Below are 22,856 nucleotides of genomic sequence, written 5' to 3'. Positions count from 1 at the left end.
GCATAGAAGTTAAATAAGCAGGGTAACAACAGTGTTATCACCTTGTGACAGCCTTGACATACTCCTTTTCCAATTTTCAACCAGTCTGTTACTCCATGTCTCATTCTAACTGTTGCTTCTTGACCTGCATACAGGTTTCTAAGAAGACAGGTAGGGTGGTCTGGTAATCCCATCTCTTTCAGAATTTTCCACAGTTTGCTGTGATCCACACAATGAAAGTCTTTAGCATAGACAATGAATTCTTTGAATTCTCTTTCTTTTTCTATGATCCAATGGATGTTTTCAATTTGATCTCTGGTTCCCCTGCCTTTACTAAATCCAGCTTGGACATCTGGAAGTTCTTGGTTCACATACTGTTGAAGCCTCAGTTCAGTTCAGTTCAGTTACTCAGTTGTGTCTGACTCTTTGCAACCCCATGAATTGCAGCACGCCAGGCCTCCCCGTCCATCACCATCTCCTGGAGTTCACTCAAACTCACGTCCATCGAGTCAGTGATGCCATTCAGCCATCTCATCCTCTGTCATCCCCTTCTCCTCCTGCCCCCAATCCCTCCCAGCATCAGAGTCTTTTCCAGTAAGTCAACTCTTCACATGAGGTGGCCAAAGTACTGGAGTTTCAGCTTCAGCATCATTCCTTCCAAAGAAATCCCAGGGCTGATCTCCTCTAGAATGGACTGGTTGGATCTCCTTGCAGTCCAAGGGACTCTCAAGAGTCTTCTCCAACACCACAGTTCAAAAGCATCGATTCTTCAGTGCTCAGCCTTCTTCACAGTCCAACTCTCGCATCCATACATGAACTACTGGAAAAACCATAGCCTTGACTAGACAGACCTTTGTTGGCAAAGTAATGCCTCTTCTTTTCAATATGCTATCTAGGTTGGTCATAACTTTTCTTCCAAGGAGTAAGTGTCTTTTAATTTCATGGCTGCAGTCACCATCTGCAGTGATTTTGAATTTTGAGCATTAGCTTGCTAGCATGTGAAGTGAGTACAATTGTATATTAGTTTAAATGTTCTTTGGCATTGCCTTTCTTTGGAATTGGAAAGAAAATTGACCTTTTCCAGTCCTGTGGTGCTTGCTGAGTTTTCCAAATTTGCTGGCATATTGAGTGCAGCACTATCTGTGGTTCAGTTTAGTTCAGTTCAGTCACTCAGTTTTGTCCAACTCTTTGCGACCCCATGGACTGCAGCATGCCAGGCTTCCCTGTCCATCACCAACTCCTGGAGCTTACTCAAACTCATGTCCATCAAACCGAGTTGGTGATGCCATCCAACCATCTCATCCTCTGTCGTCCCCCTCTTCTCTTGCCTTCAATCTTTCCCAGCATCAGGGTCTTTTCCACTGAGTTAGTTCTTTGCATCAGGTGGCCAAAGTATTGAAGTTTCAGCTTCAGCATCTGTCCTTCCAATGAATATTCAGGACTGATTTCCTTTAGAATGGACTGGCTGAATCTCCTTGCATTCCAAGGGACTCTCAAGAGTCTTCTTCAGCACCACAGTTCAAAAGCATCAATTCTTCGGCACTCAGATTTCTTTATAGTCCAACTCACAACCATACATGACTACAGAAAAAAACCATAGCCTTGACTACATGGATCTTTGTTGGCAAAGTAATGTCTATGCTTTTTAATATGCCGTCTAGGTTGGTCATAACTTTTCTTCCAAGGAGTAAGCGTCTTTTAATTTCATGGCTGCAGTCACTCCTATCTGCAGTGATTTTGGAGCCCCCCAAAAATAAAGTCAGCCACTGTTTCCACATCTATTTGCCATGAAGTGATGGGACCAGATGCCATGATCTTAGTTTTCTGAATGTTGAACTTTAAGCCAACTTTTTCACTCTCCTCTTTCACTTTCATTAGGAGGCTGTTTAGTTCTTCTTCGCTTTCTGCCATTAGGGTGGTGTTATCTGCATATCTGAGGTTATTGATATTTACCTGGCAATTTTGATTCTAGCTTGTGCTTCTTCCAGCCCAGCGTTTCTCATGATGTACTCTGCATATAAGTTAAATAAGCAGGGTGACAATATACAGCCTTGATGACTCCTTTTCCAATTTGGAACCAATCTGTTTTTCCATGTCCAGTTCTGTTTCTTCTTGACCTGCATACAGATTTCTCAGGAGGCAGATCAGGTAGTTTGGTATTCCCATCTCTTTAAGAATTTCCCACAGTTTGTGGTGATCTATATAGTCAAAGTCTTAGGCATAGTCAATAAAACAGAAGTAGATGTTTTTCTGGAACTCTCTTGCTTTTTTGATAATCCAACAGACATTGGCAGTTTGATCTCTGGTTCCTCTGCCTTTTTTAAAAACAGCTTGAGTATCTGGAAGTTCACAGTTCATGTACTGTTGAAGCCTGGCTTGGAAAATTTAGAGCATTAATTCCCTAGCGTGTGAGATGAGTGCAATTGTGTGATAATTTGAGCATTGTTTGGCATTGCCTTTCTTTGGGATTGGAATGAAAACTGACCTTTTCCAGTCCTGTGGCTACTGCTGAGATTTCCAAATATGCTGGCATATTGAGTGTAGCACTTTCACAGCATCGTCTTTTAGGATTTGAAATAGCTCAACTGGAATTCCATCACCTCCACTAGCTTTGTTCGTAGTGATGCTTCCTAAGGTTCACTTGACTTCACATTCCAGGATGTCTGGCTTTAGGTGAGTGATCAGACCATTTGGGTCATGAAGATCTTTTTTGTATTGTTCTCCTGTGTATTCTTGCCACCTCTTCTTAATATCGTCTGCTTCTGATAGGTCCCTACCATTTCCGTCCCTTATTGAGCCCATCTTTGCATGAAATGTTCCCTTGGTATCTTTAATTTTCTTGAAAAGACCTCTAGTCTTTCCCATTCTATTGTTTTCCTCTATTTCTTTGCACTGATCACGGAGGAAGGCTTTATCTCTCCTTGCTATTCTTTGGAACTCTGCATTCAAATGGTATATCTTTCTTTTTCTCCTTTGTCTTTCGCTTCTCTTTTTTGCACAGCTTTTTGTAAGTTCTCCTCAGACAGCCATTTTACCTTTTTGCATCTCTTTTTATTGGGGATGGTTTTGATCCCTGTCTCCTGTACAATGTCACTAACCTCCAGTTATCTGTGGTTATCTGAATTATTAAAACCTTTTTTGTGTACTTCTGCGTATTCTTGCCACCTCTTCTTAATACCTTCTGCTTCTTTTAGGTCCTTGCTTTTCTGTCCTTTATTGTGCCCATCTTTGCATGAAATGTTCTCTTGGTATCTCTAATTTTCTTGAATGGATCTCTAGTCTTTCCCATTCTATTGTTTTCTTCTATTCATTGCATTGCTCAGTTAAGAAGGCTTTCTTATCTCTCCTTGCTGTTCTCTGAACACTGCATTCGGTTCGGTATATCCTTTCCCTCCTTCTTTGCCTTTTGCTTCTCTTCTTTCCCCAGCTATTTGTAAAGCCTTCTCAGACAACCATTTTGCCTTCTTGCATTTCTTTTTCTTCGGGATGGTTTTGGTCACTGCCTCCTATACAATGTTATGAACCCTCATCCATAGTTCTTCAGGCACTTTGTCTATCAGATCTAATCTCTTGAATCTATTCTTCATTCAACTTAGATCATACCTGAATGGCCCAGTGGTTTCCCCCACTTTCTTCAATTTAAGTCTGAAGTTTTCAATAAGGAGCTTATGATCTGAGCCCCAGTTAGCTCCTGTTTTTTTTTTTTTTTTGCTGACTGTATAGAGCTTCTCCATCTTTGGCTGCAAAGAATATAATCAATCTGATTTTGGTGTTGATCATGTGCTGATGTCCGTGTGTAGAGTCTTCTCTTGTGTTGTTGGAAGAGGGTGTTTGCTATGACCAGTGTGGTCTCTTGACAAAACCCTGTTAGCCTTTGCCCTGCTTCATTTTGTATTCTTAGACTAAACCTGCCTGTTACTGCAGGTATCTCCTGACTTCCCACTTTTGCATTCCAATCTTCTATGATGAAAAGGGCATCTTTTTTTTTGGTGTTAGTTCTAGAATGGGTTGTAGGTCTTCATAGAACTGTTCAATTTCAGCTTCTTCTGCATCAGTGGTTGGGCATAGACTTGGATTACTGTGATGTTGAATGGTTTGCTTTGGAAACGACCTGAGATAATTTTGTTGTTTTTGAGATTTCACTGAAGTACTTCAGACTCTTTTGTTGACCATGAGTGCTACTCCATTTCTTCTAAGGGATTCTTGCCCACAGTAGTAAATATAGTGGCCATCCGAATTAAATTCACCCATTCCCACCTATTTTAGTTCACTGATTCCTAAAATGTCGATGTTCACTCTTGCCATGTCCTGCTTGATCACGTTCAATGTACCTTGTTTCATGGATCCAACATTCCAGGTTCCTACGCAATATTGTTCTTTACAGCAATGGACTATACTTTCACCAATAGACACCTCTACAACTGAGTGTTTTTCTTCTTTGGTCCAGCCTCTTCATTCTTCCTGGAGCTCTTTCTCCACTCTTCCCCAGGAGCACCTGCACACTACTGATCTAGGGGGTCATCTTCTGGGTCATCTTCTGGTGGCAGTCTTTGGGGATCTTTCTCTCTGTGCTGTAATATTTTGCTATTGCATCATTCTATAACTTAATTGTTAATAATTATTACTACTCTTTGCCTTTCATACTGTTCGTGGGGTTCTTGATGAAAGGTTACTGATGGTTTGCCTTTCCCTTCTCCAGTTTACCACGTTTTAAAAAAATCATTTTATTTATTTATTTTTGGCTGAGGCATGTCTTCGTTGCTGTGCGGGCTTTTCTCTAACTGCAGTGTGCGGGCTTCTCACTGCGGTGGCTTCTCTCGTTGCATGGCACAGGCTGTAGCATGCCTCAGTAGCTGTGGCTCCCGGGCCTCAGAGCACAGGCTCAGTAGCTGGGGCTCATGGCCTTGGTTGCTCCACAGCATGTGGGGTCTTCCCGGATCAGGGGTCAAAACTGTCTCCTGCAATGGCAGGTGGGTTCTTTACCACTGAGCTGCCAGGGGAGCCCTGATTTACTCTTTCAACAAACATTCTCTTAAAATGCTGACCAGGATCCCTAAAGAGCACAGTGATTCACAGTGCCAAGCCTCCTTGGAGCTCTATGGGGCGTGCAGCTCCATCTGTGAGGCAAGAAGGAGAGACGAGAAGCAGGCTGGGAGTGGACGTCTGAGTTGGAGAGTAGCTTCCTCTCCTAACTGGGGCTGTCACTGCTCAGCTCTAGGCAGTTCAAGGGAATATGGTCACAGAACTTTTTTTTAACAAGAGAAGCCAGAAATTCGAAATTGAGTGTTAAAAGATCCCTGACCTTTAAGTGAGCACAAATTCTGACATGAGTCAACAGTGGAGATCTGCAGCTACCTCGGGCCACGTCTTGCCATTTTGATCCTCTGATCTGTACTTTGTTCCTCTTCATAATTTTAGGGTCTCAGGGAGGAGGCAGGTGACTGCTGTCGGCTGCGGATGTAATAACGTGTGGAAATGGGAACAGGCCTCTTCTCACAGGGACTTTGGCCTCCCAGGGGAGACTCCAATAAAAAAAAATCCATTTGTGAGTAAACAGTTACAGGTGGAGAGGAGTACCCCAAAGGTAGTAACTCCATCCTGTAAGAGCTTATGAAAAAGAAACTGACCCAGGCTTGGTGGTCAGCAAAGGCGGGCCTCCAGAAAGAGGGCCCAGCTTGTACTGGGACCCTGAGACAAGACTGAACAGGATGGAGGAGCAGGCCAGTGTGGCCGGAGCAGAGACTGTGAGAGGGTCACAATGCAGAGAGTCCAGGGGGGTGGCAAGCAGCAGGGGCTGGCATGTGGGGTCTTGTTGGCCAAGCTAAGGGTTTGGATTCTATCTCAACCCTAGGGACACCGTTATGGGCTACTAGACCCAATTTCAGTTTCTGAGTTTCTTTATCGAGGAATTTCAGTTATTTGTATGGATTGATATTTCACTGACTTTTCTTCTTCATTAAGTTGTTCCAAAGAACCAAGAAAAAAAAAATTCCTATCATGTATTGATCTATCTATCTATCTATCTAAAACCTATCATTCTACTTAGCAATTATCATATGGGTCTATTGGATCTTTTTAGAGATCAAAGCGACCTTTTAGTATCTAAGCAGTCTTTGGGGATCCTGCTCTCTGTGTTATAATATTTTGCTATTGTATCATTCTATAACTTAATTATTAATAATTCCAATCTATGCTCAAGCAATACTAAGGAAAACAGAAGGTGGATGGAATACATAGATCAATGAAGTAATAATGAAATAAATCATCATTATTACCTCACACTTCAGTTTTCTCATTGCTTTGCCAAAGGCATTGTCTCTCATAAAGGTATAAAAGGAGTCTAATGAAACCATCTTTGTAGGACAGTTTCAGGTTTTTTTAAATTAAACTTTTATTTTGAAATAATTTTAAATTAGTATGTTGTTGTAAGAAATGATACAGAAAGATTCCACATACCCTTCACCCAGTTTTTCCTAATGGCAGCATCTTGCAAATCTACTGTGTAGTATCTGAGCAGGAAATTGGCATTGTAACAATCCAGCAGTCTTACACGTTTAGTTTTTCATGAAACAAAGTTGAGAGTTCAGCATCTTAAATTTCCACCAGAATAGCAAAGACCAGAAAATTGACAGAGAAAGTCATGTCAGAATTTTTATTACAGTTTTCTAGTTGGCAAACCTGAGCACACTGCAATATCTGTAATCCTCAGTTTCCTCATCTAAATGGGTACACCCCGACGTAGGTGGGGATGTAGTACCTGCCTCATAGGGCCTCTGGAAGGTTGGATGAGATGAAGCCTTTGGCACAGCGCCTGGAGTATATGAGACATTTGCCAAGGGTCTGCCTTACTCCACTCGACCAAGCTTGTTACTCTTGTGGCTGTTTCAGGGAATCATCTGTTAGCGCAGAGGCAGAAAGTGTGGTCCTGGAACAGGCTTGCCTCTGAGCTTCTTGGAATCTCACTTCTCTGTGGGGAAACAGAAGCCACAACAGTGGCATGTGAAAAATCTCCATTATTAATGGGCAATGTGAGTGTTTACCAGGCCCTTTTCTTATGGTCTGTGAGTGCGGGCCAACCATCCTTTTCCACATCCTTGGAGCCAGATGTGCTTCAGAATTTGGAATTCAAAGGACCCAACCCCCTGAGAGTAGGATTGAGTCTTGATAAGGAATTGGAGGCCCAGAAGTTACTGAATCAGATCTGGTTGCTTGCTACTCAAAAATCAATACTCAAGAGAGAGACAAATGTTGGTAGAAAGAAAAGTTGCTTTTAACCAGAATGCTGGAAGTGGAGTAGAGATGGTGGACTCAATGTAACCAAAACCACCTCTGAAGATTTTGTTTGAACCTGAAAGTTTTAAAGGGAAAAGAGGAATAATCCTTTGAGAAGAGATAGACGGGTCTTAGGCTGAGCAGCTGGAATCTGTCTCCTATGGACAGATACTTCACGATAAAGATAGCGGCTGGGGCAAGGAGGAGCCGAGTCCTGCTTGGATGAAGGATAAAGAGACCACATGATTCTCATCCTTGAGGCCAAGGAGACCTCCCACACGACACGTGTGCACAAAGGTTTCTCAGGGGTCAGAGAAGGGAGCGGGCATCGCGCTGTAATGTGTTCGGTCAATTTCCCGGAGACCCTCGCTCTAGAATCCATCTTGGCTAAAAGACGCACGTGCACACAGAGGAGGGCCCTGAGCTAGATCACACGTGGACTCAATGCCAGACAAGCAAGGTGATTGGCCGAAGGAAACCCAGAAGAACCTCCCCCGTGTAAGCCCTCGGTTCTTTCTCTGAACTCACCTGCGTGTCCATCTGCAGGTACTTTTTTTTTTTTCCTCCTGATAAACACTTTACTGATTTCATGACTTTCCTTCTCTTTGCTGATATTCCTTCTTCAGAGCAGACAAAGAGCCCGGGCTCTGCTCCTAGCTAACCGTCCCTGGTGGGTCCAGTGGTTAGGATTTGGTGCATTCACCATCATGGTCTGGGTTCAATCCTTGGCTGTGGAACTGAGATCCTGCTTCAAACTGCCACCCTAGATCCATCTCAGTTGATCGCTGAGATAGGAGGTCAGGGCTGTTGCCATGCCCCACTTTGGGCAGGCTTGTCCACTCCTTGAGATCTCCGCCGAGATATTCTCTTGTTCACACAATTTGTGAGATCACCGAAGAGAGAGCGAGGAAAGAGAATCTGGTCATCTGTTAATTACTTATTCTTCCTTTCTTCTTCCTGGATCTATGGAAAGAACCAGCAAGTGAGGCAAAGCATTGTGTGATTAAAAGATTTGAAAGGTGTGCGTGGGCCAGAGATGCGTAGAGTGTAGGGGTGCCTGGTTTGAAAGCAGTGACAATACAGCTCTGCTGAAGGAAAGGGACTCCCACTAAGGGCAGTTTCCTGCAAAGAGCTGCTTACAGAGACACAACTGGATTTCAGAGTAAGTGTGTGCAGTAGCTCCCCTTCCTCACCTACTTTTGAATGGGGTTTTCTGTAGTGGCCATCCCATACCTGTCTTGTATAGGGTGTATGTTGGGTGTGATGGGGGAGGGGAAAGGAAGCTGATGACTTGTCTCTTTAATCAACAGCTCTCTAATTTAAGAACTCGTATTAAAGGAGCAGCACCCAATGAATGACACCCAACGGGTCTCATCCATGCCTGAACGTGATGTAGGTGGTGAGATCAAGCACATGCTGTGGTGGCTGGAGACAGGTTTCTCATAAGGGCCAGTCCCTGCCCAGGCCCTCCGGCAAGTTGCTCTGATGGGACGCGCACCCCCGTGCAAACACACCATCTGCAAAGAGACCTTCGGCGCAGCCTTCCAGGGCCCGTGGCTCTCGCCTAAGTTTCTCAGATGGTCCTTGTTCACATTCTCTCAGCCACAGAAGGAGTAACTGCTTTCTGCAAAATTGCTACTATAAGCAGATAGGTTAGGGGGTCCCCAGACAAAGAGAACAAGGAAAAGTCATTTTTGGCCCAAGTCATTTTATAATCAAAGCCTGGCCTCATTGCTTGCCCTTGAACATATCTTGGTAATTAACGATCTTAAGGAACAAAGGCATGAAGGAATAGAAAAGAGGCAGCCAAACAATAGTACAGTGATAAATCAGAGTCCTAGTACTTCCTCAAAGGATATTCATAAACATATATCTTTGATTGCAGAAACAGAGACCCCCCACACAGGTGGAGGATGGAATGACATTGACTCTCCTTACTTCAGTTAACTAAAGCCTGGACTCTTTCAGCCTTTGTCAAAGTTCTATGCTGAATTCTCCTCTGCTCAAGCCCCTTCATGAATATACATGTACCCTGAGCTTAACACTTTCCCAATTTTGCTGTTCAGGGAAACACTGCTTTGGGAAAGATCTTTGGTATTCTCCTTACTTGCTTCAACTAATAATAAATTCTTCCTTCTTCTGCTCTTTGGTTTGGTTGTGCCTATTGGCTCGACACCCACCAAGAGGCAAACCCAGTTTTTGGTTAACACTATGTCTGTAGGACTGAGAACCCTTAAAAATTGTCTTGTAATAGTTTACCATCTATTAAGAGCTAGCATTTCATCACATTTAATTTTCCTATTCAAATTACTGGTATGCTTTCTATCTCCTAGTAACTTCTATGTTGTAATTTAAACAAATTTTTTATTATACAATGTAGTTAAGTATGCCAACTGATTGTAGGATCTGTGACAAAGAAAGAATTGTTTATGTTGTTTCCAGCACAGGAAGTAACAAGTTCTTGGGACTAGATGATAGGTGACAGGATCCTAATTGTTTTCATAATTATGGCATCCCCTTTGCTGACATCCAAAATAGCACTCACAATCTCTTTCTGGGTAGCCACTTAAAAGTGCCTCCACTCTACAAATTCCCAAAGGTGTGCTGATTTAAAAACAAAAAAACTGCAACCTAAAAGTTGAAGGTTATATTTTATTTGGTGGACGTTTTGAGGACTTAAGCCTGGGAGACAGTCTCACAGATGGCTCTGAGGGAACTGCTCTGAAGAGCTAAGGAAGAAGCCAGGATGCATAGGATTTTGGCAACAAAATTCAGGTAGTTGTAACATCAAAAGATTACTATTAATTAAAGAAAGCCAGACATTTCAAGTTAATGAATTTAGTGCTTTCCTATGTATATGAAGATGCAAGAGTCTGGGCTCATTGAAGTCATCTTTTGATATGTATCTCAGCTACCTGGAGCCAGTATCCTGCTTTTCTCCAATCTGAATCCTCTCAGGGTACACAGTCAGGGCAGGCTGCGGTGGCTGCTGGCTTGATGGCTTGACGGCCTCAGCATCCTTTGTTTGTTGACGTGGCCGCCAACCTTCTTTGTCCACATGTGAAATGTGTCGTGATATCAAATGCAGGATCTCAAACTGACTTATTCAGTAGAAACTGAAAATATGATTGTTTCCCCATTTTCCCAGAGCAATTATATTTTGCTATAGCAGATATTCCTTTGTCCAATAGGTTGCAATTGTGTTGGTTTATACACAATTTTTCCTAGGCAGGGGGAGCCAGGTTATATAAGCAGAATTAAAAACCTCAGCAGGAAACAAAAGGCAAAGCTCTCAGATGGCTACTACCCAGGCAGAAGCCTTTTCAGCTCCATCTGAAGCAAACTGACAATGAACACCTGCATGATTTGCACCCTGCTTGATGGTTGTACCCCTTTCTCTGCTGACCCTATGTAAGAGCAGCCACTGGCTCAGTGAATGGGGAGAGCCCCTGCTTGTCTCAGAATGCCATCCAGAATCCCCACATGGTGTGTTTGTGCATTTACCAATATCTTCTGAGGCAGCCTCTTAGACATCAGGGAAATCTGCCAAGGTAATGATTTCAAGGTAACAATGATCTCTTTTGTAGGCCTTTGGTGACAAAGTTGCTTAGGTTCTAAGTAATCCACTCACAGCCATGTTTTCCCCCATAATTCTTCAGTGCTTAATTTTTCAGAATGCCAGTTTTGCCAGAAACATGTATTATGTGTAGAAGGAATGCATACTGTATAGTAGTAGAAATAATACATTTTATAACAAATGCTAGAGAGGATGTGAAGAAAGGGGAACCCTCCCACACTCTTGACAGGAATGCAAATTGGTGCAGCTTCTATGGAAAATAGTATGGAGATTCCTCAAAAAACTAAAAGTAGAGTTGCAACATGACCCAGCAGTTTCGCTCCTGGGCATATTAATATGCCTGTGCTACAGAGAAGAACCAATTCTGACTCCATTTTGGAAATGTTTCTTTGACTTGCTTTTCGTTGCTGTTGTTACTATAATCATACATAATGACCTGCCTCAAAGGACTCTTTTTCTTAAGAAAAAGAAATGCAAAAAGGTAAAATGGTTGCCTGAGGAGGTCTTTCAAATAGTTGAGAAAAGAAGAGAAGTGAAAGGCAAAGGAGAGACATACCCATCTGAATGCAGAGTTCCAAAGAATAGCAAGGAGAGTTAAGAGGCCTTCTGAAGTGAACATTGCAAAGAAATAGAGGAAAACAATAGAATGGGGGAAACTAGAGATCTCTTCAAGAAAATTAGAGATACCAAGGAAACATTTCATGCAAAGATGGGCACAATAACATACTGTTAACCTACCTAACATATGCTTAGGTCCACATAGTATGGACGTAATAGAAGCAGATTATATTAAGAAGAGGTGGCAGAAATACATAGAAGAAACTCCCTCCCATCTCCCTCCCCATCCCACCCCTCTAGGTTGATATAGAGCCCCTGTTTGAGTTTCCTGAGATATACAGCAAATTCCCATTGACTATCTATTTTACATATGGTAATGTAAGTTTCCATGTTACTCTTTCCATACATCTCACCCTCTCCTCCCCTCTCCCCATGTCCATAAGTCTATTCTCTATGTCTGTTTCTCCATTGCTCCCCTGTAGATAAGTTCTTCAGTACCATTCTTCTAGATTCCGTATATATGTGTTAGAATACAATATTTATCTTTCTCTTTCTGACTTACTTCACTCTGTATAGTAGGTTCTAGGTTCATCCACCTCATAAAAACTGACTCAAAGGTGTTCCTGTTTATGGCTGAGTAATATCCCATTGTGTATATGTACCACAACTTCAACAGGGAGGGGATATACATATGCCTATGGCTGATTCATGTTGAGGTTTGACAGAAAACAAAATTCTGTAAAGCAATTATCCTTCAATAAAAAAATAAAAATAAAAAAAGGTACAACCCATTAAAAAAAAAACAACAAAAAAACACCATATGACCCAGCAATCCCACTCCTAGGCATATACCCTAAGGAAACCAAAATTGAAAGAGACACATGTATCCTATTGTTCATTGCAGCAATATTTACAATAGCTAGAATGTGGAAGCAACCTAGATGTCCATCGACAGATGAATGGATAAGGAAGTTGTGGTACATATACACAATGGAATGGCACTCAGCCATAAAAAGGAATGCATTTGAGTCAGTCCTAATGAGGTGGATGAACCTAGAACCTATTATACAGAGTGAAGTAAGTCAGAAAGAGAAAGATAAATATCATATTCTAATGCATACATACAGAATCTAGAAAAATGGTACTGAAGAAGTTATTTACAGGGAAGCAGTGGAGAAAGAGCCATAGAGAGTAGACATGGGGAGGGGGAGGAGAGGGTGAGATGTATGGAAAGGGTAACATGGAAACTTACATTACCATATGTAAAATAGATAGCCAAAGGGAATTTGCTGTATATCTCAGGAAACTCAAACAGGGGTCTGTATCAACCTAAAAGGGTTGGATGGGGAGGGAGATGGGAGGGAGTTTGAAAAGGGAGGGGATATATGTATACCTGTGGCTGATTCATGTTGAGGTTTGACAGAAAACAGCAAAATTCTGTAAAGCAATTATCCTTCTGTAAAAAATAAATTAATTAAAAAAAATGAAGAAAAAAAAATTACACAGAAGAACTGTATAAAAAAAGGTCTTAATGACCTGGATAACCACAGTGGTGTGGTCAGTCACATAGAGTCAGACATCCTGGAGTGAGAACTAAAGAGCCTCTTGATGAGGGTGAAGGAGGAGCGTGAAAGAGCCAGCTTAAGACTAAATATCAAAAAAACTAGGATCCTGGCATCAGCCTTATTACTTCATGGCAAATAGAAGGGGAAAAGGTGGAAGTAGTGACAGATTTCCTCTTCTTGGGCTCTGAAATCTCTGTGAACGGTGACTGCAGTTATGAAATCAGAAGACGACTGCTTCTTGGCAGGAAAGCGATGACAAACCTAGACAGTGTGGTGAAAAGCAGAGACATTGCTCCTCTGACAAAGGCCCATGTAGTCAAGGCTACGGTCTTCCCAGTGGTCAGGTATGGTTGTGAGAGCTGGACCGTAAAGAAGACAGAGGGCCAAAGATTTGATGTCTTTGAACTGTGGTTCTGCAGAAGACTCCTGAGAGTGTCTTGGACTGCAAGATCAAACCAGTCAATCAATCTCAAAGGAAATCAACGCTGAATACCCATTGGAAGGACTGATGCCAAAACTACAGTATTTTGGTCATCTGATGTGGAAAATTCTGAAAGAGATGGGAATACCAGACCACCTGACCTGCCTCTTGAGAAACCTGTATGCAGGTCAGGAAGCAACAGTTAGAACTGGACATGGAGCAACAGACTGGTTCCAAATAGGAAAAGGGGTACGTCAAGGCTATATATTGTCACCCTGCTTATTTAACTTCTATGCAGAGTACATCATGAGAAACACTGGTCTGGAAGAAGCACAAGCTGGAATCAAGATTGCTGGGAGAAATATCAATAACCTCAGATGCAGATGACACCATCCTTATGGCAGAAAGTGAAGAAGAACTAAAGAGCCTCTTGATGAAAGTGAAAGAGGAGAGTGAAAAAGTTGGCTTAAGGCTCAACATTCAGAAAACTAAGATTATGGCATCTGGTCCTGTCACTTCATGGCAGATAGCTGGGGAAAGAGTGGAAACAGTGTCAGACTTTATTTTTCTGGGCTCCAAAATCAATGTAGATAGTGATTGCAGCCATGAAATTAAAAGACGCTTACTCCCTGGAAGGAAAGTTATGACCAACCTAGACAGCATGTTAAAAAGCAGAGACATTACTTTGCCAACAAAGGTCCATCTAGTCAAGGCTATGGTTTTTCCAGTGGTCATGTATGGATGTGAGAATGGACTGAAGAAAGCTGCGCACCGAAGAACTGATGGCTTTAAACTGTGGTGTTGGAGAAGACCCTTGGGAATCCCTTGGACTGCAAGGAGATCCAACCAGTCCATCCTAAAGGAGATCAGTCCTGGGTGTTCATTGGAAGGATTGATGTTGAAGCTGCAACTCCAAATATTTGGCCACCTGATGCGAAGAGCTGACTCATTGGAAAAGACCCTGATGCTGGGAAAGATTGAGAGCAGAAAGGGATGACAGAGGATGAGATGGATGGATGGCATCATCCACTCGATGGACATGGGTTTGGGTGGACTCCGGGAGTCAGTGATGGACAGGGAGGCCTGGTGAGCTGTGGTTCATGGGGTTGCAAAGAGTCGGACATGACTGAGTGACTGAACTGAACTGAACTTATGTGAACAGCTGACTCACTGGAAAAGTCCCTGATGCTGGGAAAGATTGAAAGCAGAAGGAGAAGAGGGCAGCAGAGGGTGAGATGGTCGGCCAGCATTACCAATGCAATGGAGATGAACTTGGGCAAACTGGGAGTTGGTGATGGACAGGGAGGCCTGGCGTGCTGCAGTCCATGGGGTCACAAAGAGTCGGACACGACTGTGAGACTGAACAGCACACCAGCATTTGAATTTCTGGCTTCTCTTGGGGAAAAAAAAACACTAGTCTCGTATTCTCTTCTAGGAGCAACCATCTAGGGCTGAGCATCACTGTCCTGGCTCTGTGGGACTCCCCAGTGCCAGTCCTCCATTTCAGCCTGTTTCTCATGCTGATGTTCTTTGCCTGGGGGTTGGAACTAACGTGGCCGGACGGACTCAAGGAGGCTTCAGACTGGAAATCGTCAGTGGAAATCATGCTCTCAGCGTCTCCCGGTGCCAGGTTCATAGCAGGCACTCAGTGATAAATAAAAAGGGCTCACATGCCCTTCCTTGGAGAAGGCAATGGCACCCCACTCCAGTACTCTTGCCTGGAAAATCCCATGGATGGAGGAGCCTGGTGGGCTGCAGTCCATGGGGTCGCGAAGAGTCGGACACGACTGAGCGACTTCACTTTCACTTTTCACTTTCATGCACTGGAGAAGGATATGGCAACCCACTCCAGTGTTCTTGCCTGGAGAATCCCAGCGACGGGGGAGCCTGGTGGGCTGCCATCTATGGGGTCGCACAGAGTCGGACACGACTGAAGCGACTTGGCAGCAGCAGCAGCAGCAGCAGCACACGCCCTTCCTAGGGCGATCTTCCGATACTCACCTGTAGTTCCACAGGGAGACACACGGTGGTGCTGTGGTCTCAGAAACCCACATGCGCCCGCGGCGCAAACAGCATCAGTCCTGGTTTTCCTTCCTGGCCTGACTGTATTCCATCTGTCCTGACTGTGCGCAGGTAACTTCAATAGTATGTCATAATTTTACATATATCCTAATGTATATGTCTTTTCAGTTCAATTCAGTTGCTCAGTTGTGTCCGACTCTTTGCGACCCTATGAACCACAGCATGCCAGGCCGGCCTACCATCACCAATTCCCGAAGTCCACCCAAACCCATGTCCATCAAGTCGGTGATGTCATCCAACCATCTCATCCTCTGCCGTCCCCTTCTCCTCCTGCCCTCAATCTTTCCCAGCATCAGGGTCTTTTCCAGTGAGTCAGCTCTTCACATCAGGTGGCCAAATATTGGAGTTTCAGCTTCAACATCAGTCCTTCCAGTCCTTCCAGTGAACAGGACTGATCTCCTTCAGAATGGACTGGTTGGATCTCCTTGCTGTACAAGGGACTCTCAAGAGTCTTCTCCAACACTACAGTTCAAAAGCTTCGATTCTTCAGTGTTCAGCTTTCTTTATAGTCCAACTCTCACATCCATACATGACCACTGGAGACACCATAGCCTTGACTAGACAGACCTTTGTTGGCAAAGCAATGTCTCTGCTTTTCAATATGCTGTCTAGGATGGTCATAACTTTCCTTCCAAGGAGTAAGCATCTTTTAATTTCATGGCTGCAATCACCATCTGCAGTGATTTTGGAGCCCAGAAAAATAAAGTCAGCCATTGTTTCCACTGTTTCCCCATCTATTTGCCATGAAGTGATGGGACCAGATGCCATGATCTTAATTTTCTGAAATGTTGAGGTTTAAGCCAACTTTTTCACTCTCTTCTTTCACTTTCATCAAGAGGCTCTTTAGTTCTTCTTCACTTTCTGCCATAAGGGTGGTGTCATCTGCATATCTGAGGTTATTACATACATCCTAATGTATGTGTCTTCATCTGTCTACACACACACACATGCATATGCAATATGGAAGTTTAAAATTAGAAGATATATAATTGTATATATGAATACGTATAAGGGCTTCCCAGGTGGCGCTAGTGGTAAAGAACCTGTCAATGTGGGAGACATAAGAGATGCAGGTTCAATCCCTGGGTCAGGAAGACCTCCTGGAGGAGGGCATGGCAACTCACTCCAGTATCCTTGCCTGGAGAAGAATTCCCATGGGCAGAGGAGTCTGGTGGGCTACGGACCATAGGGGGCAAAGAGTCGGACACAACTTAAGGGACTTAGCATGCACACACGCATATTAAAGGCTTCCCTGCTGGCTCAGACGCATGTAAAATAACATATATGTGATTAAAATATACATATGATTTGTACATATATAAGGATATATAATATATATGGCTAAAATATATTTAAAATTAGATGCATGTCAATATGTATTATTTATTAAAATATATGATTAAGATATATGTGAAATTAGGGCATAATATTGGATATATATCTAATATTTATAAAAAATTAAGATATATATATAATTTTGTATATCAAGTATGGTTAGAATATATTTAATGAACTGTCAACTATATGAATTTGTAAATAATTGAAAGCTTTGGCCTTTTTAAAAAAGTTCATGTATTTATTTTAATTGGAGGATAGTAACTTCACAATATTGCCATGGTCTCTGCCACTTCAACATGAATCAGCCACGGGGTGCACATGGGTCCCCATCCTGAAACCCCTCCCACCTCCCTCCCCACCCCATCCCCTGGGTTGTCCCAGTGCACCAGCTTTGAGTGCCCTGCTTCATGCATCAAACTTATACTGGTCATCTATTTTACATATGGTAATATACATGTTTCAATGCTATTCTCTCAAATCATCCTACCCTCCCCTTCTCCCACAGAGTCCACAAGTCTGTTCTTTACATCTGAGTCTCTTTTGCTGCCTTGCATATAGGATCGTCATTACTGTCTTTCTAAATTCCATATATATGCATTAATATACTATATTGGTGTTTATCCTTCTGACTTAATTCACTCTATATAATAGGCTCACTTTCGTCCACCTCATTAGAACTGACTCAAATGTGTTCTTTTTTATAGCTGAGTAATATAACAAGATGGGGAAACAGTGTCAGACTTTATTTTTGGGGGCTCCAAAATCACTGCAGATGGTGACTGCAGCCATGAAATTAAAAGACACTTACTCCTTGGAAGGAAAGTTATGACCAACCTAGGTAGCATATTCAAAAGCAGAGACATTACTTTGCCAACAAACGTCCGTCTAGTCAAGGCTATGGTTTTTCCAGTGGTCATGTATGGATGTGAGACTTCGACTGTGAAGAAAGCTGAGTGCTGAAGAATTGATGCTTTTGAACTGTGGTGTTGGAGAAGACTCTTGAGAGTCCCTTGGACTGCAAGGAGATCCAACCAGTCCATTCTGAAGGAGATCAACCCCGGTATTTCTTTGGAAGGAATGATGCTAAAGCTGAAACTCCAGTACTTTCGACACCTCATGTGAAGAGATGACTCATTGGAAGAGACTCTGATGGTGGGAGGGATTGGGGGCAGAAGGAGAAGGGGACGACAGAGGATGAGATGGCTCAATGGCATCACTGACTCAATGGACGTGAGTCTGAGTGAACTCTGGGAGTTGGTGATGGACAGGGAGGCCTGGCGTGCTGCAATTCATGGGGTCGCAAAGAGTCAGACAGGACTGAGCAACTGAACTGAACTGAATATAACAAGAAGAGAGGCTAAAGGCAAAGGAGAAAAGGAAAGATATACCCATTTGAATGCAGACTTCCAAAGAATAGCAAGGAGAGATAAGAAAGCCTTCCTCAGTGATCAATGCAAAGAAATAGAGGAAAACAATAGAATGGGAAAGACTATAGATCTCTTCAAGAAAATTAGAGATACCAAGGGAACATTTCATGCAAAAATGGGCACAATAAAGGACAGAAATGGTATGGACCTAACAGAAGCAGAAGATATTAAGAAGAGGTGGAAAGAATACACAGAAGAACTGTACAAAAAAGATCTTCATGACCCAGTTAATCACAATGGTGTGATCACTCACCTAGAGCCAGACATCCTGGAATGTGAAGTCAAGTGGACCTTAGGAAGCATCTCTATGAACAAAGCTAGTGAAGGTGATGGAATTCCAGCTGAGCTATTTCAAGTCCAAAAAGATGATGCTGTAAAAGTGCCACACTCAATATGCCAGCAAATTTGGAAACCTTAGCAGTGGCCACAGGACTGGAAAAGGTCAGTTTTCATTTCAATCCCAAAGAAAGGCAATGCCAAAGAATGTTCAAACTACCACACAATTGCACTCATCTCATATGCTAGCAAAGTAATGCTCAAAATTCTTCAAGCCAGGCTTCAACAGTAGGTGAACTGTGAACTTCCAGATGTTCAGGCTGGATTTAGAAAAGGCAGAGGAACAAGAGATCAAATTGCCAACATCTGCTGGATCATTGAGAAAGCAAGAGAGTTCCAGAAAAACATGTACTTCTGCTTTATAGGCTATGCCAAAGCCTTTGACTGTGTGGATCACAACAAACTCTGAAAAATTCTGAAAGAGATGGGAATACCAGGCCACCTGACCTGCCTCTGGAGAAATCTGTATTGCAGGTCAAGAAGAAACAGTTAGAACTGGACATGGAAAAACAGACTGGTACCAAATCGGGAAAGGAGCATGTCAAGGCTGTATGTTGTCACCCTGCTTATTTAACTTCTATGCAGAGCTGCTGCTGCTAAGTTACTTCAGTCGTGTCCGACTCTGTGTGACCCCATAGATGGCAGCCCACCAGGCTCCCCCGTCGCTGGGATTCTCCAGGCAAGAACACTGGAGTGGGTTGCCATTTCCTTCTCCAATGCATGAAAGTGAAAAGTGAAAGTGAAGTCACTCAGTTGTGTCTGAATCTTAGGGACCCCATGGACTGCAGCCCACCAGACTCCTCCGTCCATGGCATTTCCCAGGCAAGAGTACTGGAGTGAGCTGCCGTTGTCTTTTCCCTATGCAGAGTACATCATGCAAAATGCCGGGCTGGATGAAGCACAAGCCAGAATCAATATTGTGGGCGAAATACCAATAACTTCAGGAATGCATATAATACCACCCTATGGCAGAAAGTGAAGAGAAACTAACGAGCCTCTAGATGAAGGTGAAAAAGGAGAGTGTAAAGACTGGCTTAAAACTCAAAATTTAGAAAACAAAATCATGGCATCTGTTCCCATCACTTCATGGCAAATGGATGGGGAAACAATGGAAACAGTGTGAGACTTTATTTTTCTGGGCTCCAAAATTACTGTGGATGGTGACTGCAGCCATGAAATTAAAAGACACTTTCTCCCTGGAAGAAAAGCTATGACCAACCTAGATAGCATATTAAAAAGCAGAGACATTCTTCTGCCAACAAAGTTTTGTATAGTCAAAGTTACGGTTTTTCCAGTAGTCATGTACGGGTGTGAGAGCTGATAGGTAAAAAAGGCTGAGTGCAGAAGAATTGATGCTTTTGAACTGTGGTGTTGGAGAAGACTCTTGAGAGTCCCTTGGACTGCAAGGAGATGCAACCAGTCCATCCTAAAGGAAATCAATCCTAAATATTCATTGGAAGGACTGATGCTGAAACTGAAGCTCTAATACTTTGGCCACCTGATGTGGAGCGCCAACTCATTTGAAAAGCCCCCGATGCTGGAAAAGATTGAAAGCAGGAGGACAAGGGGACAACAGAGGATGAGATGGCTGGATGGCATCATTGACTGCATGGACATGAGTTTCCGCAGACTCTGGGAGGTGGTGAAGGACAGGGAAGCCTGGCGTGCTGCAGACCATGGGGTTACAAAGAGTCAGACATGACTGACCAACTGAACAACAGCAGCGAAGCTGCTCAATATTGTTGTGTTAGGGCTGAGTTTACTGAGTGCTGCTTTTTAAATGCTTTACAGGTATTAATTCATTTAATCCTTAATTAGTGCCTTGATTTGGGTGTGGTAATTGTCCCATTTTTACAGCTGAGGAACTTGTAAAGCCACCGAGAGTGACGGTAACCAGTCAAGGTCCAACATCTGGGTCATGGTGGAGCCAGGAACCCAGAGCTCATGTGTTTAACCCAGGTTATACACAAACTTAGTTCAGTTCAGTTCAATCACTCAGTCACGTCTGACTCTTTGCGACCCCATGGACTGCAGCATGTCAGGCTTTCCTGTCCACCACCAACTCCTGGAGTTTACTCAAATTCATGTCCATCAAGTCAGTGATGCCATCCAACCATCTCATCCTCTGTCGTCCCCTTTCCTTGCACCTTCAATCTTTCCCAGAATCAAGGTCTTTTCAGATGAGTCAGTTCTTTGCATAAAGTGGCCAAAGGATTGGAGTTTCATCTTCAACATCAGTCCTTCCAATGAACACCCAGGCCTGATCTCCTTTAGGATGGACTGGTTGGATCTCCTTGCAGTCCAAGGGACTCTCAAGAATCTTTTCCAACACCACAGTTCAAAAGCATCAATTCTTCGGTGCTCAGCTTTCTTTAAAGTGTGAGACTAAATTAAAGTGTGAGATTCTCACATCCATACATGACTACTGGAAAAAACTTTATTTTCCTTTAGGGTTTCTTTTTCATTTTTAGATTTTCTGTTACTACCTTAAAATGTGTGTGTGTATGTGTGTGTGTGTGTGTGTGTGTGTGTGTGTGTGCATGCAACATATAAGGTTAAAATATAAATTCAGCTGCACAGATAAATTGTGGAATAAAGAAATATATCATCAAAACAGCTAAATATAGAGGGCTAAATATACAGCCCATATATATATGGGCTCCCCTGGTGACTCAGATAGTAAAGAATCTGCCTGCAATGTGGGAGTCCCAGGTTCAATCCTTGTGTCTAGAAGATCTTCTGGAGAAGTGAATGGCTCCTCGCTCCAGTACTCTTTCCTGGAGAATTCATGGACAATGGAACCTGTTGGGCTACAGTTCATGGGGTCACAAAGAGCTGGACATGACTGAGCCACTAACACATACACATCACTGAATCACTTTTCTGTACAGCAGAAATTAACATAGCATTGTAAATCAACTATACTTCAATAACATTTTTTAAAATTGAGAAAGAAATTGGCCAAGAGTCATACAGTTCGTAAGAGGCAGGGTCAGGATTTAAACCCGGAGCTCCAGGCTCAAGAGTCCCTGCTCTCGAGCACTAGACTAAATCTCCTCCCTGTGTCTTTTTCTTCCAATGTGATGAGGTCTTCCAAGCACTTACCTTCTTCTGCCTCTACCTGTCCAGTGGGAAATTCAGCTTCAGGCATCACCAGGATTCTCTTCTCATCTCCGTAGGGTCAAATAAGAGCCCTCTACTTGGAGCAGGAGGGACTCCTGAGTGCAAGGTGCCCCCAGCTGGGCCGTAGCCCCCTGGTTCCGCAGTGGTGGCCACCCCCTGGCTGGTTCCCCCATCTGCACCTCGCAGAGCAGACGGGCACCCTCCGGGCTGGCCCAGGCTGCAGATTCGCCCTGCTCAGGCCTCTGTACCAGCCCACATCTCCTGGGGCCCAGTGGGCAGCCGGGCCTCATACCTCAGGCCTTTTCTGCCTCCCTTCTCCAACCCAGGTAATGGCCTCTGTTGCTTCTTCCTCAGACACCCAGCTGAAGCCTCAGCTGTGTTGAAACAGGATTTTCACTTAGTTGCTCAGGTTGCCTCGGGGAGGGGAAAGGCATCAGTATCTTAGCACCAATTGCTCCCACAAGGGGGGAAGTGGGGAAGGACAGACTGATAGCAAGCATGTTTATAGGGCTTCCCAGGTGGTGCCAGTGGTAAAGAGCCCTTCTGCCAATGCAGGAGACATAAGAGACGCGGGTTCCATCCCTGGGTCAGGAAGATCCCCTGGAGGAGGATAAATCTCCTTTCCTATTGCAAATTCCCGGAACCATGTGAAGTAAGCAAATCAGGAGTGGATGGAAGTCAAGCTGAGAGAGCTTATGGAGAAGAGGTAGAAAAGCAGGAATCACCTGAGGCTGATGGTTAAAGATATCTGAACCCCACTCCAAACTTACGGCATCAGGATTCCCTAGAGGATTTTATGAACACTAATGTTTGAGGTCCTTGGGTGTGCTGGGTCTGGACAATTTTTGCTTCACCCAGGAGCTGGCATCCTACTCTGACCAAAGAAAGTTAAGTAATATATAAGGACCACCAGGATGGCCAGCGCAAGCCTCCTGAATGTGCCCCAGTTGCAAGGGATGACAATGATGCGTGTGTGTGTTGGGGGAGTTGTTTCTGGGGGTTATTCTCAGCAGAGCAGTTAGAGGGAAAGCAGTTCACTTGTTTATTAAAGTTTTAAAACAGGAAATTGTTCAGGAAAATTATCCAAAAGTTGGGAATAAAGTAAAAAGATGATTGTCGTTGTTGAGTTGCTAAGTTGTGTCTGACTTTGTGACTCCATGGACTGTAGTCCACCAGGC

At 43.4% G+C, this 22,856-nt stretch overlaps 1 long non-coding RNA gene across 1 annotated transcript; it reads right to left on the bottom strand.

Annotated features, from left to right (window-relative positions):
- Positions 1-6,425: 6,425 nt before the first annotated feature.
- On the bottom strand, positions 6,426-21,964 carry LOC129645052 (uncharacterized). Its single transcript, XR_008711135.1, has 3 exons — positions 21,661-21,964; positions 7,780-8,214; positions 6,426-6,946 (listed from the first exon to the last, which is right to left on the bottom strand). It is a non-coding gene; the product is annotated as an uncharacterized LOC129645052 (long non-coding RNA).
- Positions 21,965-22,856: the final 892 nt, after the last annotated feature.

This window comes from Bubalus kerabau, chromosome 2 (assembly GCF_029407905.1).
Source record: "Bubalus kerabau isolate K-KA32 ecotype Philippines breed swamp buffalo chromosome 2, PCC_UOA_SB_1v2, whole genome shotgun sequence".
Taxonomy (NCBI): Eukaryota; Metazoa; Chordata; class Mammalia; order Artiodactyla; family Bovidae; genus Bubalus; species Bubalus kerabau.
The sequence above is the reverse complement of the archived record's forward strand: the minus strand, read 5'-3'. Positions and strand labels throughout refer to the sequence as shown.